This window comes from Garra rufa, chromosome 17, assembly GCF_049309525.1.
Source record: "Garra rufa chromosome 17, GarRuf1.0, whole genome shotgun sequence".
In the NCBI taxonomy this organism is placed as follows: Eukaryota; Metazoa; Chordata; class Actinopteri; order Cypriniformes; family Cyprinidae; genus Garra; species Garra rufa.
Window position 1 is genome coordinate 18,725,658 of NC_133377.1, and position 21,123 is coordinate 18,746,780.

A 21,123-nucleotide genomic window follows, 5' to 3' on the forward strand; every position below is an offset into this window, starting at 1 on the left:
ACTAGCAACAATTCATTCAGAGAGCTCTAAGTGTTCTGGGCTGGACCTTTTGCCCGAAGGCTGCCCGGTTTGCTTCTCCAAGCCAACATTTAAAGTTTGTCATCGAACTTTAGCTTCTAGTTAAGTTGGCTTGAGAAAGCCAACTTACTGATATTCTATTTAAACTTATTATTATTATTATTCTTCTTCTGAGACAAAAAAATTCTGACTGCTACTCCTCCTAGAGCTTTAACTCTACAAACTCCAAACTCAGCCCAGATCTTCATACTGGTCTAACTCGAGTTGCTATATCTTTTCTAACTGATCGGACTTACGGTTTTCCTAAAAATGCTGATTAAAATTGGGAAAAAATCTAATTGATTTACATTGACGGAATGTTCAAATGAGCCAAGACTTTTCAAACTCCAACTGTCAAAATTCAAATTTAAACTGCCAGAATCCTTTGAGACTCAATCAGGCTTCTCTTCTATGTACTATTTCTAATCCATTCAAACTCATCTATCTATCTATAAATCTATCTATCTATAAATCTATCTATCTATTAATCTATCTATCTATCTATCTATCTATCTATCTATCTATCTATCTATCTATCTATCTATCTATCTATATCTATCTATCTATCTATCTATCTATTAATCTATCTTTCTATTAATCTATCTATCTATAAATCTGTCTATTAATCTATCTATCTATTAATCTGTCTATCTATTAATCTATCTATCTATTAATCTATCTATCTATAAATCTGTCTATAAATCTATCTATCTATCTATCTATCTATCTATCTATCTATCTATCTATCTATCTATCTATCTATCTATCTATCTATCTATCTATCTATCTATAAATCTATCTGTAAATCTATCTATCTATTAATCTATCTATCTATAAATCTATCCATCTATTAATCTGTCTATCTATAAATCTGTCTATAAATCTATCCATCTATTTATCTATCAGTCTGTCTATCTATAAATATGTCTATAAATCTATCCATCTATTTATCTATCAGTCTGTCTATCTATAAATATGTCTATAAATCTATCCATCTATTAATCTGTCTATCTATAAATCTATATCTATTAATCTGTCTATCTATAAATCTATATCTATTAATATGTCTATCTATAAATCTATATCTATTAATCTGTCTATCTATAAATCTATATATCTATAAATCTGTCTATCTCTCCATCTAAATCATGCTAACAATATGCTAATCATGTTAAAATCATGGTAGCGACTTCCTAGTCATGCTAAAATCATGCTAGCGACTTGCTAATCATGTTAAAATCATGCTAGCGACTTGCTAGTCTTGCTAAAATCATGTTAGCGACTTGCTAGTAATGCTAAAATCATGCTAGTGACTTGCTAGTAATGCTAAAATCATGCTAGCGACTTGCTAGTCATGCTAAAATCATGCTAGCGACTTGCTAGTCATGCTAAAATCATGCTAGTGACTTGCTAGTCGTGCTAGGATCATACTAGTAACTTGTTAGTCATGCTTGTCTATCTATAAATCTATCCATCTATTAATCTGTCTATCTATAAATCTATCTATTAATCTATCTATCTATAAATCTGTCTATCTATAAATCTATCCATCTATTAATCTGTCTATCTATAAATCTATCTATTAATCTATCTATCTATAAATCTGTCTATCTATAAATCTATATCTATTAATCTATCTATCTATAAATCTGTCTATCTATAAATCTATATCTATTAATCTATCTATCTATAAATCTGTCTATAAATCTATCTGTCTATAAATCTATATATCTATTAATCTATCTATAAATCTGTCTATTAATCTGTCTATAAATCTATCTATCTATAAATCTATCTATAAATCTGTCTATAAATCTATCTATCTATAAATCTGTCTATTAATCTGTCTATAAATCTATCTGTCTATAAATCTGTCTATCCGTTTAAGCTTTAAAACTACTATAAACTTAAAACTGTTTCAGACTGAAAACCTTCAAACTTAAATCTTTTCAAACTTTTTCTATCTTTAAACTTTAAAAACTAATCAAACTGCTTAAAGCTTTCAAAACTTCTTTAAACTTTAAGGCAAAGCTTTCTCAAGCCAACTTAAAGTTTGTCTCGACGAACTTTTTTATCTAGTTATGTTGGCTTGGAGAGCCAACATACTGTTATGCTATTTAAACTTATTATGTTGGCTTGGAGAGCCAACATACTGTTATGCTATTTAAACTTATTATTATTATTATATTTTATTATTCTTATGACCTAAGAAAATTTCTGACAGCTACTCCTCCGAGGCCTTTGAAGCCACAAGGCCCAAACTTGGCAGAGAGCTGGGCCCTTGTCCCGAAAGAGTTGCTATATCTATTTGGACTGATCAGATGTACAATTGATTTATTATTAATTTTTGAATATGACAAATTTCCCAATGAATTACATGGGCTGAGAAAAAATGCGCCCTCTAACAGTAATACCTCTCGAATGAAGAGGCGGGACTCAAACCTCTTACTTACAGTCACTCTGAAATCGGTGGAAATACAAATAAATATAGCCTTAAAAATGTAATTATTACAGCGATTTAACTCTAAATACCCATTAGAACATATCAACCCTTGTCAAAAAATCCCATAGGATTCCAATAGGATTTCTCTACAGGATTCCAGTTAGAATTTCTATCATATTTTGGAACCGTTCCTAAAGGATTCCATTAGGAATTATCTTATAGGATTTTCTTATAGGACAAGACATAAATATCCTGTAGGATAATTTCTACAGGATTTTAATGGGATTTATTTTAAAGCATCTTTCAAGAATTTTGAAGAATCCTAACGGTACGCTTTTTTAATTGTTTATATTAGTTTAGTGTCTTGCAGTTTACTTTAACTCACCTTAATATACATTCCAATAGGAATCCTCTACAAATCCTAAAGGATTCCACTAGGAATTCTCTACAGGATTCAAATCAGAATTTCTATCATATTTTGGAACCATTCCTAAAGGATACCATTAGGAATTATTTTATAGGATTTTCCTATAGGACAAGACATAAACATCCTGTAGGATAATTTCTACAGGATTTTAATGGGATCCTGTTTTATTTTAAAGCATCTTTCAAGAAGAATCCTAAGACTATTCCTATTGAAATCCTATAAAAACAGTTCCAACATAAGATCCAGTACAAGTTACTTATCAGAATCCTTTAGGATTTTTTGATAAGCAACATACAATGAACAACGTCTACATCAGGGTGATGTAAACAGCAAACTGCAAGTACTATTTGTTAGTAAAACAAGAACAGTGGAAAAGTTCACCTTTAGATAAAAAAGTTCCCATAAAGACATGAACAAGCATCCAATTTGATCCCATAAAAAATCCTTTAGGAATGATCCTACAGAATATATAAGAATCTTATAAGAATATTCCTATCAAAATCCTATAGGAATGGTTCCAAAATATGATAGAAATTCCAATAAGAATCCTGTACAAAATTCTTATTGGAATCCTTTAGGATTTTTTTGACAAGACATAAATATTCTGTAGGATGGTTTCTATGGGATTTTTATGGGATCAAATTGGATGCCTGTTCTTTTTGTAATCTAAAGTGCACTTTTCCACTGTTTTTGTTTTACTATCAAATAGTATTTGCAGTTTGCTGTTTACATCACCTTGTTCAATAACATTGTAAACAACATGTGAGGTGATTTGTGCAGCACACAGCTTTAGTGAAACACACACACACACACACACACACACACACACACACACACACACACACACACACAGTGTGTAGCAATTGTCCTCCAATGCAAATACTGGAGCAGTTCTAGACTTGAGTGAGGGAGGTAACTTAGATATAAAACTTAGAGGACACCAGAAGTTGGAAAGAAAAATAACTCTTTACTGTGACAATAAATAAATAAATAACATAACAAAAGGTTAAACAGTCTTTTCTAAATTAGTAGTAGTTTAATTCAGCAAATCCTGGGCTGAATGATTAAGTTAATAATAGTTAGGATTAAATCTAAATCTTAATGTCTTTTTTTCTGTAGTAACCCTTTTTTCTTCACAAGAAAAATAACAACTTTGTTGTTCTCAAGACAAAGCAAATACACATCACAACATTATTTCCTTCATTTTTATTAAAATATTTGAAAAGGGAGAAATTAAGACTGCTGTCTTTTATAGTATTCACTATCCAAATCACACATTGGTGGATGGAGTTAGTGTTAATAGTCTTCGCCAACAACGTGTGCTATTTGCACTTAAAGTATAGTGACGCTACAAAGCCGTAAAGCACAACATTAATTAAAACAGCTACAAATGGTGGCAGAACAGTCACTACTCCAATGTCTTATACAATGAAAATTAGTAGCATAAACATATGTGACTATCATAACTAATACCACAGATTCATAGCTTTTGACACATAGCTGCAGACTCCTGTGCTAATCAGCAGATACAATCAAACACGAGCTCAACAACTCACCAAGATCACCAAATATTGTTGGTTTAGGATGCAGACCAGATAAATGTTACTATTTCGTCATTTTTGGCGTATTTGAAATCAAAGTTTGACAAGTTAAACACCGTTAATCACTCGCTGCTTTTCCTCTTCGACCGTTATTTTCAAATGATGAGCGCTACAGTTGCAGGCGCGCTACATTCGGATTTCTTAAAGGGGCCGCGTCAGGACAATACCGTATGTAGATGTTCCTATTTCTATGAATTCTTAATCACATGTAATACATTTAACTCATTCGAACATTATGAAATATCATATATATTATCTTTGCCTTTCTTTAATATTATAAATTTCAATAAATACATATTATGTGTTTATATTTGTGTGTATTCATATAGGCTGCAATTTATTGTGGGTTACAGGTGCACACAAACATGCAGTGTTACTCTAAAAAAGTAAAATTAAAAAAGTAATTAATCAACAGAATCAACTAAGATCATACAAGACAAAGTGAAATTTCGTTTAAAAATGACAATGCCCATTAAGTTTCTATGAATCAATAAAATACAGGACAAAGTGGAATCCCATTAAATAAAACACTGTCCAATAAGATTCTAAAAATCAAGGAAAATCCTACAGGACAAAGTGAAGTTCTACCAAAATAAATCGTAATGTTTAATAGGATTCTAAGAATCCAATAAAACCCTACAGGACAAAGTGAAATTCCATTAAAATAAATTGCAATGTCCAATAGGATTCTAAAAATCCACTAAAATCCTACAGGACAAAGTGAAATTCCATTAAAATAAATCGTAATGTCCAATAGGATTCTAAAAATCCACTAAAATCCTACAGGACAAAGTGAAATTCCATTAAAATAAATCGTAATGTCCAATAGGATTCTAAAAATCCACTAAAATCCTACAGGACAAAGTGAAATTCCATAAAAATAAATCGTAATGTCCAATAGGATTCTAAAAATCCACTAAAATCCTACAGGACAAAGTGAAATTCCATTAAAATAAATCGTAATGTCCAATAGGATTCTAAAAATCCACTAAAATCCTACAGGACAAAGTGAAATTCCATAAAAATAAATCGTAATGTCCAATAGGATTCTAAAAATCCACTAAAATCCTACAGGACAAAGTGAAATTCCATTAAAATAAATCGTAATGTCCAATAGGATTCTAAAAATCCACTAAAATCCTACAGGACAAAGTGAAATTCCATTAAAATAAATCGTAATGTCCAATAGGATTCTAAAAATTCACTAAAATCCTACAGGACAAAGTGAAATTCCATTAAAATAAATCGTAATGTCCAATAGGATTCTAAAAATCCACTAAAATCCTACAGGACAAAGTGAAATTCCATTAAAATAAATCGCAATGTCCAATAGGATTCTAAAAATCCACTAAAATCCTACAGGACAAAGTGAAATTCCATAAAAATAAATCGTAAAGTCCAATAGGATTCTAAGAATCCACTAAGATCCTAAAGGATAAACTGAAATTCCAATAGGATTTTTTGACAAGGGAACAGCTAAATTCAGTGGTTTGTGAGTAGTTCTTGTAAAAGAAAAGCTCGCACCCTTCAGCGCTTATACAAGCCGTCAGCACTAGGCTACTCTCTCTCTACATGTGCTCACAAATAACATAAATTGCACGAATTAGAACGCCTTTAAAATAAATATATTTCAGCGATTTGTTTGTAAATACCCTTTAGAACACATCAACAAATCAGCCTTTTGTGATCTGTTTTATTTCAAAGTTAAAGCACTGTCTTCAGCAAATGTGTTATACAGACGAGCTTTCAAGGCTCGGAGTTAACTTACCCGACTGAGAATTATGACTGAACGTCTTTTAAAAGCATTTAAATAAAAACACTCCAGCGATCCAACACAATAAATATACAAGAATATTTTAAAGAACTACATTAGCTGCAAATGAGCTATTCAATAGGTTTCACTAACGAACATGTTACCGAGCTGTGACTTACTTTCACTTTGACTTCGGTGGAAAATGCATATAAATAACGCCTTTAAAATTACAATATTCCAGCCATTTAATTGTAAATACCCATTAGAACACATCAAGACCTGAATTCAGCTGTTTGAGCGAATTTATTGAAACCCCTAAGTAGGGCTGGGCCGATAAACGATATCATATCGAATCGCGATAAAATTTATGTTAATAACGATGATAGGCTCTAGACATTTTTTGCTCGATATGGATTAATCTAAGAGCCAATCACACAGTAGAAATATGCGACAACAGCCAATCAGCGTACAGCGTGCGTGTGCACGTCAAAGTACAAAGTTCATTTCCTACCGCACATTGCGAAGCAAACTTAACACCAGGATGACAAAAAAAAAGAGAGAGGAAGCAGCGACGAAAGTGAAACTAACTTCGAGTTAGTATCCAAAGATGTTGAAATTGTCGACAAAAAAGGTAGCACGAATTCCGTTATATAAGTGGTTTGGCTACCTGAAAAGTGACTCTTAGCTCAGCTGAGAGTTTGGCGCAATTGTTAAAACTGAAACCGAAAGCAAAAAACGCACGCGCATTCAAAAGCAATTTTAATCCCCCCCAATGCACGCAAATTAGGCTACATGACATATCTACACTGTAAAACCCGATAAGTTCAGAGTACTCAAAACTTTTGTGGAAACCGATTACCTAAGATTTTTTAAGTAAACATACTTAAAAATTACAATTACACTAAACTTAAATATTTTTCTTTCCTTTTTAAAAATTTTTGAGTACCCTGTACTAAAAACTTAAGTGTAGCATGTGTAAAGTTGATATGTTTTCAATACTTATTGTTTTTATTTAAATACCACTTAAAATATTTTATTCAAGAAATACACTTCTGAATAACTCATAGCCTGATAAATATTTTAGTTCAAAATACTAAAAAGCAGCACACACAGAACTGTTGACATAATTAAAGGGTTTTTATTTACTATTACATTCTTTGTCTATTTTGTACAACTGTTTATATAAATCTCTGTAAACATGTAACAACAAATCAAATTAGAAACTGTTAAAACATTGATTACAATTTTTTTACAGCCATGGCCATAATTTTGCAACATGGCAAATCAAAATAAATAAAGTCAATAAAATAAATAAAGTTCCTTCCTTTAGTGCAGAAGACAACATACTTTAAAAACATGCTTTAAACAAAATTTTCTACAAAAAGTAACACAAGGGCATCAGGAAACTTGGGGATGTCACTCAGCACAAACTCATCTTCCACCACGACAGACAGGACCAGTGTTCTTAGTGACTTCCATCACAAGGGCAAGAGGGGTACCAGTGATGTCTGGCTCATCCGACTTATCCACCTGCAATGCACAAAAAGGGTCCAATAGTAAACATGTCTAGTAATGAATTACATCATCAGAATTTTTTGGTTAATTATTACTTTAATATAGTATGATACTTTAAGGTTGTATCAGCGATTTCAAGCCTAAAACATAAAGTGTCAAATTCAGCTGACCTTTCTTCACGATCCGCTCGCTGCCTGCCTTTTTGGCATATCTCGGACCCTAGGCTGACCAGAGAGACGCTTTTTTTACAGTCGATTTATGGGGCAGGCAGCGAGCGGATCGTGAAGAAAGGTAAGCTGAATTTGACACTTTATGTTTCAGGGCTTGAAATCGCTGATACAACCTTTAACAAGGCAGGCCTTTTCAGTTTACACTAAATTGGCCCAAATTTAAAAACTAGACAAGAATATACATAGAGAATCTGCAAAAATGAATGAAATAAAGTTGAATATACAGTACAGACCAAAAGTTTGGACACACCTTCTCATTCAAAGAGTTTTCTTTATTTTCATGAAACTTTGCTGGAAGTATCACCTGGATCTCTACACATGAACTCAAGCATTGAGAACATTGTTTGTGTACACAGAGTTTACTAAAAAGAAAGGTTTTGAACAACTCACTTTCACTGTTTGAGTGTCGATCTCTGAATGCGAATTATAATTACCATTAGGTAAAAAACATTAAATATATCTTTTTATGTATGAGACTACCTCTTGAAGCTCATCAAGAGAATGCCAAGAGTGTGCAAAGCAGTAATCAAAGCAAAAGGTGGCTACTTTGAAGAATCTAGAATATGACATATTTTCAGTTGTTTCACACTTTTTTGTTATGTACTGTATATAATTCCACATGTGTTAATTCATAGTTTTGATGCCTTCAGTGTGAATCTACAATTTTCATAGTCATGAAAATAAAGAAAACTCTTTGAATGAGAAGGTGTGTCCAAACTTTTGGTCTGTACTGTATATTGTTAATGAAGCAAGGCACTAAAATGGATCCTGTTTTGTGAGTGCAATGAATACTTACATTCCATGTCTTAAAAAACTGTGGGCCATCTTCACATAAGTGTACAGCTAGGGCACGAAGAGCTACAGTGCACTTTATATGTTGATATCATGCACATCCTTGAAAGAAAAGCAAAAATAACAATGAACAAGCAAGCAAAGTTATTCTGGGTTTCGATAATAGAGTTGTAGTCTTTGACTTTAACTCACCTCACGATCATAAATCCTGAGGATGTCACACAGCATCTCCGAGACTTTGCCAGTATGTGACACTTTTTGCCTGTACATATATACATGAAAACAAAAAATAACAGCATTTTAGTTTTCATGATTATAATAGATAAGGTCTGGCAAATGCTACAGAGTCTACCAATGAGGCCAAAGCCAATGCACGTTTCAGTCATTGTTTTGTACCATTTGTAACGTTACATTGCTTTGTAAACTCTGAAAACATGTTATTCTACTTCACCCAGTTCCTAACTTGATCTGTACAAAATTAGATACATATTCAAAGGAGGTTTTTACGTGTGAAGCTACTAAAAAATATCCAAAGTAAACGAAAGTAGAATACTTACCAAGTTCACAGACTCTGCATCCACTTCTTTAGCCTACAAGGCAAAAAATATGTAAATGTTAATACGAGCTTCCCAGTGTCTCTACCATACCTAGTTTTCATAATTCTTATTAACTATTATTTACAATATATTTCTAACTTTGCTAACATTAGCCTTAATGTAGTGGATAAAAGTTACAACTAGCCGCAAGTTCATTAACAGCTGAAGGCAAGCATAAATTCGCATTTTCCAGAACAGATCGCTTAACAAAAACAGAATAAAAAATATGAATTCCCAGACAGCAAGCAGCGTTGGCCCAGATCCGGCTCACATTTGGCCCGCATTGTTTTCACTCAAGCCAGATATGGACCGGATCTGGAACAAAACTATGTTGGTGACTGGGTTCCGCTGACTAACTAATTACAATATTAACGTTACATATAAATCAAATAAGGCAGTGGGTTTAATGGTTAAAAAATGTGCGCGAAGCAGAGCACCCGCAGAGACGCTTGTCGAGCTTTCCAGGTTACCAGTAAAAAGACAACAAAGCCAAACATGAAACACGTTTAAAAGATATACTTGTAGTTATTATGATAAAATAAAAAGCAGATTAAAAAACATTTACTTACAAATCTCCCCACATGCGTCCAGACCTGCACGAGTGTCCGCCATCTTGGTTATGTTTTCTGGTAGCGTCAGTCAGAACGATCGCGTACGTCCTGACGTAAATGACGTCATTGAACGTCACTCCGTATACTTATAAAATATCACTTCAGTAGCAATGTCTACTCAAAAAAGATGAGCAAAGCAAAATTAAAATTGAGTCATTAGTTCAAAAAATGCTATAGTTTTAAGTTCAATAAACTTTGTAACTGATTTTAATTATGGTGTTCTCATCTTTTATAAGTTAGTAGTACTGTTCGGGTTTACAGTGTAGGCTGTTATTAGTATGTAGGCTATGATAGGTTGTGTATGTCTATAGCTCTGTATCATGCTTGAAATATCCGTCTCTATTTGCACTTTGAATATTTAGAGAGTAGCCTGCTTAGAATATGGCTGAATTGTCTGCACTTAATACGATTAAGAAAGAACCGTGTCGTAATTTTTTGTTATTTATACTGTAGATTGTTTCAAAATGCAGTGGTTGCCTCTAATTTAAATAGCTCAACCTATAATAGAGAAAATAAACAATTGTGTTAATAATAATAATAAATAAATAAATAATTGTGTTACAAATTATGTTTTTACAATAATTTTATGTTTACATTTTGTACATTTACTCTCATTTACCATACTCTGTCACAACTTTTATTTTTTAAATTTATTTTAGTAAGTTGTTTTAATTTTTAAGGCCAAATCTGTAATCTGTTTTTGTTAATAAACTATACTTTAAATGTAATTTAATGAACCCTTTCATTTTTGTGGCTTTAGTCATTGTTGGGATACTATTTTAAAGCTGGCAGCATCAACAGCTTATATCGAAATATATATCGTTATCGTTCAATATGGGAAAAAAATTATCGAGATTACATTTTTGCCATATCGCCCAGCCCTACCCCTAAGCATTTCCTTCACCGCGTACAGATTGCTTTCAACGAGTATACATGGAGACGAACGACATAATTTGCACGAATTAGAACGCCTTTAAAATTACAATATTGAAGCGATTTAATTCATTCCACCCATTAGAAAATATCAACAGCTAAATGCAGTTGTTTGGGAGCATTTTGTTTTCATACAGAGAGCGCTGCGTTCAGCAGTGTGTTAGACATGAGCTCCGAGATGTCCGACTGAGAATTATACATGACTGCACGTCTTTTAAAGGCATTTAAATAAAAACACTCCAGCGATTCAACACAATAAATATAGAAGAATATTTTAAAGACCTACATTGGGTGCAAATGACTGTTTTCATAGGCTTAACTAACTAACATGAGATGCACGGCTGCATTTATGTGTCTGTTAACAAAGACATCATTTGCACGTCTTTTAAAGGCATTTTAATACAAACACTCCAGCGATTCAACACAATAATAGTACAGTCATGTAATAAAAAGTTTAAATGCTTGCTTATTTCGGCTTTTCGGCTCAACCGCACGGCAACGCGACGCGGCTTTGAAGCAGGCGCTCATCACATATTCCAGTATGGCAAGCCTAAAATACACATATTAATCCACTATGGCAAGCTGTTTTAGCCTAAAATATACTAAGCATTACTTATAGCATTTTTACTAACAACAATTCAATTACAGAGCTCTAAGTGTTCTGGGCTGGCCCTTTTACACGAAGGCTGCCCAATTTGGCTCTCCAAGCCAACATTTAAAGTTTGTCATCGAACTTTAGCTTCTAGTTATGTTGGCTTGGAGAAGCCAACATATTGTTATGCTATTTAAACTTATTATTATGTTGGCTTGGAGAAGCCAACATATTGTTATGCTATTTAAACTTATTATTATTATTATTAAAATTCTTCTGAGACTAAAATTCTATACGCTACTCCTCCTAGAGCTTTAAGGCTACAAGCCCCAAACTCGGCGGAGCCCTGGGCCCTGGTCACCAAAGTGTTGCTATATCTTTTTGGAATGATCAGACTTACAGTTGATTTAATATTAATTTTTTTACATGAAAAATTTCTATAGGATTTCAATGGGCTGAGAAAAAATGCGCCATCTAGAGGCGCAATACCTCTCGACTGAAGAGGCGGGACTCAAACCTCTTGCTTACAGTCACTCTGAAATCGGTGGAAATACAAATAAATACCGCCTTTTAAAATTAAATATTCCAGCGATTTAATTGTAAATACCCATTAGAACACATCAACAGCTAAATTCAGTGGTTTGTGAGCAGTTCTTGTAAAAGAAATGCTTGCACCCTTCAGCGAGTATACAAGCCGTCAGCACGAACTCTCTCTGTATGTGCTCATAAACAACATAAATTGCACGAATTAGAGTGCCTTTAAAATGTATATATTTCAGCGATTTATTTGTAAATACCCATTAGAACACATCAACAAATCAACCTTTTGTGATCTGTTTTATTTCAAAGTTAAAGCACTGTCTTCAGCAAATATGTTATACAGATGAGCTTTACGGCTCGGAGCTAACTTACCAGACTGAGAATTATACATGACTACTATACATGTCTTTTAAAAGCATTTAAATAAAAACACTCCAGCGATCCAACACAATAAATATACAAGAATATTTTAAAGAACTATATTAGCTGCAAATGAGCTTTTCAGTTTCACTAACGAACATGTTACCGAGCTGTGACTTACTTTCACTTTGAACTCGGTGGAAAATGCATATAAATAACGCCTTTAAAATGACAATATTCCAGCCATTTAATTATAAATACCCATTAGAACACATCAAGACCTGAATTCAGCTGTTTGAACGAATTTATTGAAAACCCGAAGCATTTCCTTCACCGCGTACAGATTGCCTTCAAATGATACATGGAGACGAACGACATAATTTGCACGAATTTGACCGCCTTTAAAATTACAATATTGCAGCGGTTTAATTAAGTCCACCCATTAGAGAATATCAACAGCTAAATGCAGTTGTTCGTGAGTATTTTTTTTTTCATACAGAGAGCGCTGTGTTCAGCAGTGTGTTATGAGCTCCGAGATGTCCGACTGAGAATTATACATGACTGCACGTCTTTTAAAGGCATTTAAATACAAACACTCCAGCGATTCAACACAATATAGAAGAATATTTTAAAGACCTACATTGAGTGCAAATGACTTTTTTCACTGGCTTAACTAACTAACATTGAATGCACTGCTCAGTCTTCATCTGCATCAAAGACATCATTTGCACGTCTTTTAAAGGTATACAAACACTCCAGCGATTAAACACAATAATACAGATCTGGCCATTTAAAATGCGCGCGGGAAGTAAAGTGGTCTCGCGTGACGCCGGTGTATTCCAAAGGAACACGGAAAATACAATGACATAGGAAAGACATGATCAGTAGGGGGCAGTCATGTAACGCACTGGACTGGAGCAGGCTGAAAACATTGCTGCAAACTAAAAGGTACAGTAACCTGGAGGGGACACCTTCGGTTCACTTATGTTTGTCGTGGCCACACAAATGAATTCGTAGGAACGTCATATTACTTTTTGTCATTGCCACGAGATATTAATTCCTGGGAATGTCATATTATGTCGTGGCCACAAGATTATTTTGTCGAGGTAACGACATCCTTATGTTTAATGCATAAACAAACCTGCGTAACCATAACCCAGGATTATCAGAGATAGGTTTATTAATATTTTTTATTTTGAGTTAAGAAAAGTTTTTATTAATTGTTATAGAAATTAATGCAATATTAAGTTATATATTAACAATAGGCAATGCTGTATATGCGAATGTCTGTGCGCGATGTAGACAGCATTCAAAAGTTTATCAAGAATTTATTACATATAAGTACTTCAAATTAAATAGCCCTGCAAGAAACATTTTATGCATCCTTAAGTCTTATCCATTAATTGATCCTTTTTTTCTGTAATAAATGTATTATTCGTTTATATTCAGTATGTCCCCCTTAATTTCGATCTCTTAACATTCCGAATCTAAATGATAAATGCTGACATGCCATGAAAGCTTTGATTATACTATATGGCATATATTCATTTTTAGTCTAATTATAACCTATATAGTGTTTCATTGTCGAGTGAATCATTCACGTTCCATTTGTAAATCGTATGGTCACACACGGGCATTAATACAATCATAAAGTCAAAACTTTATTGGCATAATTGTAGTTCACAATATTTGCTAAATATATGCCAAATAGCATATATAAAGTTATTTAGGTTAAGCGATTCACAATAAAGAAAAAAGTAGATAGCTCTAAATCACTTATTATTTATTCTTATTATAGGTTATTATTATTTCAATACCTGGTTAGGGCTATTTATTTTTAACGCCTGACAATTATGCCAATTACCTTTTGACTTTTTGATTGTATTTATCCCCGTGTGTGACGATACATGATGTTTTCATTTACAAATGAAACTACGTGAATGATTCATTTCTCAGTAAAACAGTTTAATATTTATATAGTCTAGTCTGTTAATTAGACTAAACAAAATAAAATATGTTCAATTCATATTTTATATGTTCAATTCTTTAGTTAAGAGAAGGAATGTAGGCCTATTTTACTGTGTGACGATAAATCATTTCCAAATGAAACTATGTGAATGATTCACTCTTCAGTTATTTGTCTATTAGTTAGACTAAATAAAATACAATATATGTTAAATTTAACCTTTAAACTGCATTCCAGTAAAAAACCCAGTCATAGCACCTTTACAGTATCATTTACATTCAGAATGTTATGTAACGAGATCAAAATGAAGGAAAAAATAACGAATACAAACGAATAATACAAATATAATGGGAAAAAAAGAAGGTCAGTCAATGGACAAGATTGTGGGATGCATGAAATGTTTCTTGCAGGGCTATTTAATTTGAAGTAGGCCAACATGTAATACATGTAAACACTTGTGAAAGCTGTCTACATTGCGCACAGACAGCATTAGCATATACAGCATCGCCTGTATAATTATTTAATATTGTATTAATTTCTATAACAATTAATATAGGCAAACAATTTCTTAACTCAAAACGAAATATCTCAAATAATTCTGGGTTACTAATGTCACGCATGTTGGTTTATTCATTAAACTCGTGGCCACGAGAAATGCATGTTGAGCAAAAATACATTTCACGAAAATAATATAAAGATTACAAAACAAAGAAAACAAATGGAATGAGGGATATGCTTTAAAGTTCACGTAAAAGCCAAATATTAAGCGGCATCCTTCATGTTTTCTTTAATCAGCAAACACTTAACATTTTTGGTATTATATTCACCTTCTGTTTTTATGACAATAAATTTTGAATTTTGAATTCTTATTTTTTTTTTTTTAGAAAAACGTCAGAACACCGGTCTCAAAAGTAGAAGCGAAAGTCTTGTTTCCACCAGCGCGGAATTTTTTTTATTCACCGTAATTGATGGATGTCTAAAACAAAAATAAGGAGAATCCTAAAACATATATATTTCTTAAAATAATAACATCTGAACTTCATACACAACAATACGGCAACGACTTTACAACAGGACACATTGTTTTATTTTAATTTTATTTTTTAGCTTGTACACCAATGGATTTCTGATGTCGGGATATTTCAGACTGCATCTCCACAGCTTAATCACTTTAGTATTAAACATACGGGTCAGGAGGCGGGTCGGGTACAATATTTATTTTTTTTATTCTGCGGTCCGAGTTGCGGGTGGGTTATTTGAAAACGGTCGGGTTCGGGTTGTTTATCCACTGACCCGCGTGTCAGGTTGGACACTAATGTTTTGAAAAAAGTGGAGCGTGTGAGGAAAGCTTTCCCCTTCTCCCTGGCATGCATTTGAATGCTGAATTCGAAATGCAACTGAATGCAGTCGGAATCCGCCCCCAGCACCCCCAAGTCTCCAAATGTTGATTACAACAAGGCAACAGACAGCATTCAACACCCCACCCCACCCCCACTCTGCCATTCATAAACATTTCGCTCTTTATACTGCATGCCGCTTAACGCTGATGCCTCATTAACGGCTACTTTTCAGAAAACTGAAAAAAAAAAAAAAAAAATACACTTCCCTTTGGTTTCCCAGAACAGACTTAAGCCTAGTTCCAGGCTAAAATGATGTAAATCGGAGCTGTTTAAAGATGAAGAAAAAAAAAAAAAAAAAAAAAAAAAAAAAAAACTTACTGATCGTTGGTCGGAGATTCAACCCGCAGTTCGTGACTGGAAGCTGTTAAGAGACAGACTTAACGAACTTCTCCGAAATAGAAGAACTACTTTTCCACTTAAAAAAAAAGAAAAAGAAAAAAAGGTGGAAAAAAATTGCATAACTCACTGGAGCACTTTTGATACTTAACAATTGTTGTATTCGTTGTCAGTCATATAGGCTAAGCTTTATTGTTTTGAAAAGTGAGCCTTCTGTTTATTTGTCTAAATTATTTTCTATATTAGGATATAATACTAGGCTAGTATTTATGGACATTAGGCCAAATCTACATGGGTTTCTTCCCTTTCACTTCAATTAGTTTTTAAGAAAAAAAAAAAAAAAAAAACTGCATGGGCAGTGCGTCATAATAATGTACGGCATCAAAATGTAAGAACAAATCTAAAGACAATAATAATAATAATAATAATAATAATAATAATAATAATAATAATAATAATAATAACAATAATAATAATAAAATTAATTATTAACACTCCTAAAAGTACAGTATAGTGCTCAGATACACTTACGGTAGGTGACCTAACCCTAGTTGATACTTTATTTCAACTTTTCAATTATTTCATTAATTAACTAATAAACAAATGCCTTTCCGATATGATATAAGTGAAAAGGGAGACGATTTCGAAAATGATTTCACCAAAAGGCGGATGCGAACTCGGGTCTCCCGCGTCAAAAACGATATGTTACTCGTATTATCACTTACGCCACTGAAAATGTTGCAGTATAGCCGTCTTTTGTAATATTTGTAAATATGGAGTATTTGCATTGTGTAAAAACATTAAATAAAAGGCACCAGACTACAGAAAATGGCATATACTAAAGTATTTATTTTTCTGGGGGAGGACCCACCCACATTTATTTTGCTTCCGACGCCCATGCTTGATGATGAAGTATAGTCTACAGGATATAACAATAAAGTGCTTTTCCAGTCCCGATTCCACAAGGTTTTATTCCGCATCCACCCGCTCCCGCTATATTAACTATATTATTCGCCCGCTGCCCGCTTAGAATAAATTTCTAAGCACCAAAATCGCAAAAACAAATCAAAATAATAATAGTAATAATACTAATAAATAAATTAATTAATTTTTAACTCTATAAAAACTGTAGTTTATATTTATCCTCTCCATTTCTATTCCTCTCTACTCAAATTAATTGTCAGTGTATCTAAAATTGTGTATCTTAGAAAAAGAAAAAGAGGAACTACCTCTTAAACATGCATATCTTAATTTGATGTTGCTTTAAAACGCTGAAATATATAATGTATTTTATTCTGAAGGTGAAAGTGGTCCAGTTATTTAACTGCCTGCGGCGCCGTCAGGATCACGTTTTTTTCCCCTTTTAATTAAGTGGATACAGCTTACAATACTCGTTCAAGAGTAAGGGATTGCTCAAAACTATGCTATTTTACATATTTCTGTTATTTGTGTACAATCACAACGAAAAAACAGATGTGTATGCTATTTGTAAAAAAAAAAAAATGTAAACAAGATGCTGGTTCAAGGGCGCGTCACAGAAATTGCCTACAATTCTGCATATAGGCTTGCTACTTATTAATTTTATTTTATTTCGTTTTGTTAAATTATTATTCATTAAGAAATTTATATTTCGCATATGGGCATTTTTATTTATTTTACATACAGCTTTTTTGGGTTTTCTCTGTGCATAAGATCTGCGCGTGATGTTCTGATGTTTATGCTGCTTTTTGCTTGTGTACAATTAACCCCTCAAAACGAATTTAACTGTTATTAATGTGTCACAGCCACGTTTCAATTTAAATGTAATTTAACACAATCTTGTCGTTAATAATAACTAAACGCATCGGTTGTCGTTTGGAAAAAAAAAAACAGAAATTAACATTTCTATTTTCAATGCAGTCTAATAAAAGTTCAACAGGAAAAAAATAAAAGAAAATAATAATAAAACTGCTCCTGCTTATGAATAAATTTTTGCTTGATGATGAAGTATCTAAATAGGATATAACAAAGTGCTTTTCCAGTCCCGCTTCCACGAGTTTTTATTCCGCATCCACCCGCTCCGCGCTATATTAACTATATTATTCGCCCGCGGCCCGCTTAGAATAAATTTCTAAGCACCAAAATCGCAAAAATACTGTAGTTTATATTTATCCTTCCCATTTCTATCTGTCTCTACTCAAATTAATTGTCAGTGTATCTAAAATTGTGTATCTTAGAAAAAGAAAAAGACGAACTACCTCTTAAACATGCATATCTTAATTTGATGTTGCTTTAAAACGCTGAAATATAGCCTAATGTATTTTATTCTGAAGGTGAAAGTTGTCGAGTAATTTAACTGCCCGCGGCGCCGTCAGGATCACTTGATTTTTTTCCCCTTAATAAAGTGGATACAGCTTACAATACTCGTTCAAGAGTACGGCATTGCTTAAAACTATGATATTTTACATATTTCTGTTATTTGTGTACAATCACAATAAAAATAAAAAAAAAAACAAAAAAAAAAAACGCGTAGGCTATTTGTAAAAAAAAAAAAAATGGAAACAAGATGCTGGTTTAAGGGCGCATCACAGAAATTGCCTAAAATTCTGCATATAGGCTTGCTACTTATTAATTTGTTAAATTATTATTCATTCAGAAAAGAAAAACATATATTTCTTATGTGGGCCTATTTTATTTATTATTATATATAGGTTTTTTGGGTTTTTCTCTGTGCATAAGCTCTGCACGTGAGGTTCTGATGTTTATGCTGCTTCTTGCTTGTGTATAATTAATCCCTGAAAACGAATTTAGCGGTTTACGTCAGTTGTCGGTTGGAGAAATAAAATAACCGAAATTAACATTTCTGTTTCCGATGCAGTCTAATAAATGTTCGTCAGGAAAACAAAGAAAGAAAACAAAATAACAATACAACTGCACCTGCTTATGAATAGGCTATCTTTTTGCTATTGGTTTGAACCATAATTTCAGGAAAGAGGAATCATTGAACTATTGTACTGGTATTTGTGACCAACGCCCCCTAGAGCTGGCCATGGTGTTTGGCTACAGAATGTTGTTCCTTGCGCCACCTGGTGGATATTATATGAAGTGCAACAACGTTGTAAAAAAATCTAAAAAAGCCGCTGCGGCAGGACGCGTGCCCACGCGTGCCGAATTGCAGGCTGCCGCGTGAAAATAGACGCATTTTTAATGGCCAGATCTGTAGTAGAGTAATATATTACACAGCTTAAATGCTTGCTTATTTCTGCTTTTAGGCTCAACCGCACAGCAACGCTTTCAAGCACGCGCTGCACACTTGTTGTATGGCAAGCCGTTTTAACCTAAAATACACATAAATCCTCTATGGCAAGCTGTTTAGCCTAAAATATACTAAGCATTACTTATCGTAATAGCATTTTTACTAGCAACAATTCAATCAGAGAGCTCTAAGTGTTCTGGGCTGGCCCTTTTGCCAGAAAGGCTGCCCGGTTTGCTTCTCCAAGCCAACATTTAAAGTTTGTCATCGAACTTTAGCTTCTAGTTATTATTATTCTTATGACCTAAAGAAATTTCTGACAGCTACTCCTCCGAGGCCTTTGAAGCCACAAGGCCCAAACTTGGCAGAGATCAGGGCCCTTGTCCCGAAAGATATGCTATATCTATTTGGACTGATCAGACGTACAGTTGATTTATTATTAATTTTTGAATATGACAAATTTCCCAATGAATTACATGGGCTGAGAAAAAATGCGCCCTCTAACAGTAATACCTCTCGACTGAAGAGGCGGGATTCAAACCTCTTACTTACAGTCACTCTGAAAACGGTGGAAATAGAAATAAATACCACCTTAAAAATGTAAATATTACAGCGATTTAACTCTAAATACCCATTAGAACATATCAACAGCTAAATTCAGTGGTTTGTGAGTATTTCTTGTAAAAGAAAAGCTCGCACCCGTCAGCGCTTATACAAGCCGTCAGCATGTACTCTCTCTGTATGTGCTCATAAACAACATACTTTGCACGAATTAGAACGCCTTTAAAATTAATATATTTCAGCGATTTATTTGTAAATACACATTAGAACACATCAACAAATCAGCCTTTTGTGATCTGTTTTATTTCAAAGTTAAAGCACTGTCTTCAGCAAATGTGTTATACAGACGAGCTTTCACGGGTCGGAGCTAACTTACTCGACTGAGAATTATGACTGCACGTCTTTTAAAAGCATTTAAATAAAAACACTCTAGCGATCCAACACAATAAATATAGAAGAATATTTTAAAGAACAACATTAGCTGCAAATGAGCTATTCAGTTTCACTAACGACCATGTTACCGAGCTGTGACCTATACTTTCACTTTGACTTCGGTGGAAAATGCATATAAATAACGCCTTTAAAATTACAATATTCCAGCCATTTAATTGTAAATACCCATTAGAACACATCAAGACCTGAATTCAGCTGTTTGAGCAAATTTATTCAAAACCCTAAGCATTTCCTTCACCGCGTACAGATTGCTTTCAACGAGTATACATGGAGATGAACGACATAATTTGCACGAATTAGAACGCCTTTAAAATTAATATATTGCAGCGATTTAATTCAGTCCACCAATTAGAAAATATCAACAGCTAAATGCAGTTGTTTGTGAGCATTTTGTATTCATACAGAGAGCGATGTGTTTAGCAGTGTGTTAGACAGCTCCGAGATGTCCGACTGACAATTATACATGACTGCACGTCTTTTAAAGGCATTTAAATACAAACACTCCAGCGATTGCACACAATAAATATAGAAGAATATTTTAAAGACCTACATTGAGTGCAAATGACTTTTTTCATAGGCTTAACTAACTAACATGAGATGCACGGCTGCATTTATATGTCTGTTAACAAAGACATCATTTTCACTTCTTTTAAAGGTATTTTAATACAAACACTCCAGCGATTCAACACAATAATAGTACAGTGATATAATAAAAAGGTTAAATG

At 33.3% G+C, this 21,123-nt stretch overlaps 1 long non-coding RNA gene across 1 annotated transcript; it reads right to left on the reverse strand.

Moving 5' to 3' along the window:
* Positions 1 to 7,399: 7,399 nt before the first annotated feature.
* On the reverse strand, positions 7,400 to 8,900 carry LOC141289244 (uncharacterized). Its single transcript, XR_012339886.1, has 2 exons — positions 8,823 to 8,900; positions 7,400 to 7,811 (listed from the first exon to the last, which is right to left on the reverse strand). It is a non-coding gene; the product is annotated as an uncharacterized lncRNA (long non-coding RNA).
* Positions 8,901 to 21,123: the final 12,223 nt, after the last annotated feature.